The sequence below is a fragment of the Phycodurus eques genome, unplaced genomic scaffold, assembly GCF_024500275.1.
Source record: "Phycodurus eques isolate BA_2022a unplaced genomic scaffold, UOR_Pequ_1.1 contig_657, whole genome shotgun sequence".
Classification (NCBI taxonomy): Eukaryota; Metazoa; Chordata; class Actinopteri; order Syngnathiformes; family Syngnathidae; genus Phycodurus; species Phycodurus eques.
The window spans coordinates 1-7519 of record NW_026904653.1 but is presented as its reverse complement, the minus strand read 5'-3'; the positions used below and the strand labels follow the sequence as shown (position 1 = coordinate 7519).

The window sequence follows — 7519 nt, the reverse complement described above, 5'->3', positions numbered from 1 at the left end:
CTTACCTGGCGGGAAGTGCTATCGCTATCCCAGCTGACTTCGGGCGAAAGGTGGACTACACCCTGAACTGGTCGCCAGTCAGTCACGGGGCACATATAGACACGGACAACCATTCGCACTCACATTCACACCGTCACTGAGTGGGAACTGAACCCACGCTGTCCACACCAAAGTCAGGTGAGTGTACCACTACACCATCAGTGACATTAGTATCACGTGATACGTCACAATTTTATCACATCAGTGCTTTTAATTGGCTCGAGGCTAAGGATACGAAGGTATGGATTTTTAAATGATACTTATTTATTGGACATTATTGTGTGGATCCCGAAGCCACGGTTTATGAACCCGAACCACTTCCGAGGAATACATTAGAGTGGAGTCAATGGCAGTATTAGTAGGAGTAGATTAGGTTGAGTAAATTCAATCAGAATCAGCAGAATCAAAATCAGAATCATCTTTATTTGCCGAGTATGTCAGAAAAACACAAGGAATTTGTCTCCGGTAGTTGGAGCTTGTTGGATTGTTCTATTTTGTACTCATGAAGCTATGTTCCTTTATCTCACAATTAAATTCCGTTTCCAAAACACTTGGGTAATACATGTTTAAGTTTTGTTATCCATGAGAATATGTAGAAGGTAGATTACTGAAGAATGATGGTTTTGGGGTGACTCCCCCTTTTCTGATAACACCCAAAGCCAAAACCTTTCTGCTGAACATTCATCACAAAACCTTCTGATGTGTATAAAAGGAGTTAGCGCAAATAAACAAGATGTGTCATTCAGTGAACCTGCACTCTGGTGAACAGTTGATTGAATGCACCCTGAGACTCAGCACTTTGGTGTCTTCTTTTTTCCTCTCGTTTTGGACAAAGAAAACGAACACGCAAGGACAATTGAAGGTTCCATGATCTATTGAACATTGACATTATATTACTCCGGTTTCCTCCCACATCCCAAAAATATGCTTGGTAGGTTAATTGACAACTCTAAATTGCGCCTAGTTGTGAAAGGTTGTTTGTTTGTATGTGCCCTGCGATTGGCTGCCAACCAGTTTTGGTTGTACCCCGCCTCCTGCCCGATGATAGCTGGGATAGGCTCCAGCACGCCCACGACCCTAGCGAGGAAAAGCGGCTCAGAAAATGGATGGATGGATGGATGGATGCAAGGACATTTTGGCAAACATTGTCAATTGGTAGAAAAACCTGAATTGGTATTGGGAGATTCAGGTCACGAAGGGGGAAAAGGTGGCAATTCACAAAGTTACTGTTACACTATACGGGACTAAGGTATGTAGGGGAGAAGAGACAGAAAAAGGAAAGAGAGAAAATAAGTAAATGATTAGATAAAAAAGAGGAAGAAGGACAAATCAGAAAGACTGAGCCTTTGCTTCCTGAGTTACACCGTCTAAAAGACAGACTAGTTAAAAAGAGAAAGAAAGGAAGATGAAATTGAAAAAATAAAAAATAAAATAAATAAAAAAACACCATATGCACAGGCACCACAAACTTCCTCACTATACTTAGAACTTACAGTACTGCACTTTATGTAAAGATGGATCGACAAAAAGACTTCTGAAAACAGTGAGATTGAACAAATGCAGAAAATCTTCTTAAAACTGCATCAAAGGCGCTGCCAGAGAAAATTTGTCAGGAAAACAGGCACTATCTGTCATGGCACCTAAGTTACTGTCGCAGGACCCGACGTGGGCCACTTTGCTACTACAGCAGCAGACTAGAGGGGGGGTCAGAGGAGGTTTCAGGGGTCACTCCCGTGGCGCGAACTCCATAAGATTCTTTGCATGTGGAGAAACTGGACACGTTGCACGTGTCTGTCGAGGCCCTGCTGAAGCAGAGTAACTACAGTTGTTACGCCTGTGGACAAGAGGGACACACTGCCAACTGTTGTCCCAACCTGCTGCCCAGATGACGCGGTGAAACAACAGGACGCGGCAGGGGAAATGTGCCAAAGAGACATTCCTGCCACCCCCTGACCCTCCACATTGTACCTTGTTCTATGATAGAGAACACGATTTGATTTATCAACAAGAATTTTTGAAAACCTATCACACACTCATGGTATTTTACCAACTGATAGAATAGTGGTGGGACGAGAGGGTGTTGCGGCAGTGGTTCACCTGACATCGGATTTATTGCCTTGGTTTAAAATGCCATTTTCTGCGCCTCACATTTCATATGCACTTAAACGAGAAGGATTAAGAAATCTGTCGGCTAAACTCAAACACATGATGAGAAAAAACTCTTCATACAAATTAAACAAGAATTAAGTCAAGCCATTGCTTTGGCACTTCCTAACTATAAACTACCGTTTCATTTGGACATCTCTAACAAAACTTATACTGCCCTGCAGTATTGTACCAACTAGTACGGGGCGAAAGAAAGGTACTACTACACACGAGTGTTTTGTCAGAACCAATAGTAGCACTTGCATCTGACTGCGAGAGATATGCAGCAGCAGCTGCGGCTCTTATAAAAAAATGCGCACATGTGGTGCTTATGCACCCGCTCTACGTACACACCACACACTCCACAACCGCTTTCATCAACTCACGACTATTTACCTTTTCAAACAAGCAAAAAATGAAAAACATTATCATTGTTAGAACAACCGCATATTCAGTTAACACCTGTCAATACTAACATGGCCGACGGTGTAACTGAAGGAATGCATTGGTGTGAGGAGAAGGCTAGAAAAGACAAAGCATGTTCAGATTTATTGTCGGAACTGTTGAAGGAAGGGAGAAAGTTGTTTACGGATGGTTGTTGTTATAGGAAAAACAATGGGGAACTAGTGGCTGGATGGGCTGTAATTGAACGAGTAGTGAACGAAAGGAGTCGTTTAACGTATGAATGCAACTTTAAAGCACAATTCGAGGCTGCAGATTGAACGCAGCGTCCAGTCGTTGACGTGGCTCATTCTCCTCTTTTGGGCCACAAAGTTCCTCCTCATACTCTGCTGTCCTTGCACACATTTTCACACGACGATCGCAACACTTTCCGCTCTATGTTGGAGGGATGAGAAAAGCAAGTGCAAATCAGATGTGAAACAATGACATCAAGATTACGATTTGGACACTGTGGGTTAAACACTACTGGTGAGTTCAAAGGGCAAAGCACCAAAGTCAAAACAAGAGGACAACAGGTAGGAACGGAATGATGCATTGGAAGAAATATGAGAGAAAGAAAATAGCTCATTTGTGACTAGAGGGAGAGAAAATTTGTGTTTTGAAACATTGTCGAGATTCTACAAATGGATTCACAAAATAGGTGTTCATGAGTTATTCAGTACCTCAGACAAACAAAGCTGATCATCTAGTTGTTTTTTAATCTCATTTAATTGTTAGTATTAATATTCTGGTCTTTGTTCTAACTCGTAGGTGACGGAAAGAAGAACACTTTACGCTGAGGCTTTTTCTCTGCTTAGCGAAACGTTGATCCCAAACGTGTCTCTTTGTTAGCATGCTAAGCTAAGCTAAACTAAACTAAGCTAGGCCGAATGGCTTCAACGACACATGGGCCTGTGCGCTCGGAGGATGTGCCCCAAACTGCGGTGGCTGTTGGAATTTCTTCGCATGCCCTCTGGCCTGAAGGGAGCGTCTCAGACTTTTCCAAGGCGACTGAGGAGAAGCGGGAAGGAAGATGAGCGAATGAATCAATGATTGATTACTCCACGATTTACCGTTCAAAACAACGTCAAATGCATTATTTTTTTTGCTGGCTGGCAGCTCCAAAAAGTACTGTTGGGACGGTTGGACAAACTTGTAAAGCAGTTTCCATAGTGTAGTGGTCATCGCGTTTGCCTCACAAGCAAAAGGTCCTAGTTTCAAAACCGGGTGGAAACAAGGGTTGTTAGTTAATTTTTTTTCTTTTTATCTGCCATGAAAAACTATGGTGAGAGATTTATATCAAAATATTTGACACAAATATATCTGAGACTTACATACGTGTTTTTCAAATCCGCTAATATATCTGCAATTTACACGTTTATTTTTATGTTTTCTGTGCATTTATCATGACTCATCATTTGTAAATATTCAATTCTGTTTGTGTATTGTTGATGGTGCGTTTGTAGATCGGCGGGCACGTGCATTTATTTTTGAGACAAACGGAACGCAGTTGTCAAAATACACACACACACACACACACACACACACACACACACACACACACACACAAGTTGAGAATCTTCACACGCAGGCTCTCGATCTTGATTCCCACTTCACTGGCAGAACTATTCACGGTGTCCGAGCAGGAGCTCAAGATTTGATTCCCGACGGGGAGACGTTTCTTGTCGGAGCTGTTTTTCAAAGCAGATTAATTTAAAAAATTATAATAATATTGACCAGGCCTTGCTCATACAAAGTTTTTAACCAGGAAACCTTCACACACATGCACACCACTAAGCTATGGTAACTTTCACTGAGGAACATCACCAGCAAACCACGTACAACAGCTCTCTGACAAGCAAGAAAGACAACACACAAGCTGTTTCCACCCAGTCTCGAAACGGGGACATTTCACATGTTAGGCGAACGTGATAACCACTACACTATGGAAACCGTGGTTGCAGTAGTACCCAAAAGCGGACATGCAGTTTTTTATAAGTCATAATGCAAGATATTTAAGCATTACTGAAGTGTCGAATTCTTTTGAGAGTGTTTTGAGCATTTTAGCAAACCAACCAATCTTTTCTTTGTATTTATACATCAATGGAATCTCCTACGGCCATTCTGTGTGTTTTATTAGTGCTATCCTTGTCTTTTCGGACACTAACTGTCCTTTTGCAACAGGGGTTGGGGTCTTCAAAGAAGTCTCGTTTTGTGTCTTACAAGATAAGTGGACCATCTGTTTTGCTGCGTTAATTCCACGCTCAGATAATTCAACCTAATTATATTTGGCCATATCAAATGTGTATTAGATCTGGCCCGCCAGTATATAGCACATGCGCCACTAATATTCCAAATCCCAGAATGCTTTGCTCGTGTGTCGGGCCATCAGTCTCGACCGGCGAGCGCCCCTTCCCTTTCTGTTGCGGTCGTTAGCAACTATGCTACCGGTCTCCTCCAAGACAGGTGGGAGGCCGATTGTCTGTTCACTAAAGTCAAAGACAGACCTGTTTGTCGTGTTCGGAGCAACGTGGCTGGAACCAAGAATAGAACATCATTGAATTCATGTTTTGATTTTTTTTAATGCCCATTATCAACTCCTCGGCAGGGACTGTTAATAGTTTGAAGTTAGGATTTTTATTGAAGGACATTCTTATTTTTTGGGTTGTTTTGTTGTTGGCCTTTGAAAAAAGATTTAAATCAAAAAGAAAATTAGTTAGCGATAGATAATATAAGATGGAGAATTCATGTTCTCTATTTAAATACAAAACAACAAACAAATACCACTGTCTTTTATCGCAAATATGATTTCTCATGTTTATAATATTCAAGTTAGTTTATTCCAGATTCAGTGTTGAAGCAAAATTCAAGTTACATTACATTACATTTGTGCAGAAAAGGGAAACATGCACCTCACAGTGATCTTTCATGAAATATTGAGTTTGGCCCTCGACGGCCCAATTTTTTATTTTGGCCCACCGTGAATTTGAGTTTGACACCCCTGCAGTGTTGAATGACATTTATTTATGTTTTTTCATGTTTAATTTTGAATGAAAGGCCAATATACAATTTTTAAACATGGATATTTTATTTGTGTTTTAATTTCCAGTTTAAATGTGACAGTGTAAGATATGCTGCTTCTAATTAACATGACAAGATGCCCTCTGAAACAAATGTCGTGCCGCTATTGATTGTTTCCTGTTTCTCCTTTTTTTCCCTCCCTCTTCCATCTCCTCAGACAAGGCCTTCAACCCTGTTCCTCTATCTGTTCCTCGACCTGCACCTGACCATGACACTAAGAGACGGACCTGCTCTCAACCCAAGGAGACGTTGATGAAGACAGAGCCGCAGGATCTAGGAATATAGGAATACTGCATCCTATGTACTTTGTTGGAGTTGTCAGGAGTCCCACCGGCCAAAAAGGCCCGATAGGACTCCTTCTTCAGCTTGACGGCATCCCTCACCGTTGGTGTCCACCAACGGGTTCGGGGATTGCCTCCACGACAGGCACCAACCACCTTACGGCCACAGCTCCGGTCGGCCACCTCAGCAATGGAGGCACGGAACATGGTCCACTTGGACTCGATGTCTCCTGCCTCCCCCGGAACATGAGCAAAGTTCTGTCGGAGATGGGAGTTGAAACTCCTTCTGACAGGGGATTCCGTCAGACATTCCCAGCAGACCCTCACAATACGTTTGGGCCTGCCACATCGGACCGGCATGTTTCCCCACCATCGGAGCCAACAAGTTGACAGCTCCACTCTCTTCACCTGAGTGTCCAAGACATGCGGCCGCAAGTCCGATGATACGACCACAAAGTCGATCATCAAACTGCGACTTAGGGTGTCCTGGTGCCAAGTGCACGTGTGGACACCCTTATGCTTGAACATGTGTTCGTTATGGACAAGCCGTGATGAGCACAGAAGTCTCAACAGAAGTCCAATAACAGAACACATCTCGGGTTCTGATCGGGGGGGGGGGGCTGTTCCTCCCGCCCTTCCTGGTCTCACTGTCATTGTCCACGTGAGCATTGAAGTCCCCCAGCAGAATGATGGAGTCCCCAGCGGGAGCGCTCTCCAGCACCTCCTCCAAGGACTCCAACAACGGTGGGTACTCTGAACTGCTGTTTGGTGCACAGGGACAAACAACAGTCAGGACCCGTCCCCCCACCCGAAGACGGAGGGAGGCTACCCTCTCGTCCACCGGGGTGAACCCCAACGTACAGGCGCCGAGCCGGGAAGCAATAAGTATACCCAAACCTGCTCGGCGCCTCTCACCGTGGGCAACTCCAAAGTGGAAGAGAGTCCAACATCTCTCGAGAGGACTGGTACCAGAGCCCAAGCTGTGCGTGGAGGTGAGTCCGACTATATCAATTCGGAACTTCTCGATCTCACACACCAGCTCGGGCTCCTTCCCTGCCAGAGAGGTGACATTCCACGTCCCGACAGCCATCTTCTGTAGCCGGGGATCGGATCGCCAAGGTCCCCGCCTTCGGCCACCGCCCAGCTCGCACTGCACCCGACCCCTATGGCCCTTCCCACAGGTAGTGAGCCCATGGGAAGGGGGACCCACATTACCCTTTCGAGCTGTGTCCGGCCGGGCCCCAGGCGCTTTCGCCCGGCCACCAGGCGCTCTCCTTCAAGCCCCACCTACAGGCATGGCTCCAGAGGGGGGCCCCGGTGAGCAAGGGAAACCTGGGCAAGGGAAACCTGAGTCCATATTGTGTCTTCTTCATAAGGGGTCTTTGAGCCGTGCTTTGTCTGGTCCCTCACCTAGGACCTGTTTGCCATGGGTGACCCTACCAGGGGCGTGACCCTACCAGGTGCGTGAAGCCCCAGACATCTTAACTACTAGGATCATTGAGACACACAAACCCCAGTTCTTTCTCCTTTTT

The 7519-nt window shown here is 44.8% G+C and overlaps 1 non-coding gene across 1 annotated transcript; it reads left to right on the top strand.

Annotated features, from left to right (window-relative positions):
* Positions 1 to 3788: 3788 nt before the first annotated feature.
* On the top strand, positions 3789 to 3861 carry trnav-cac (transfer RNA valine (anticodon CAC)). The gene has a single exon. It is a non-coding gene; the product is annotated as a tRNA-Val (tRNA).
* Positions 3862 to 7519: the final 3658 nt, after the last annotated feature.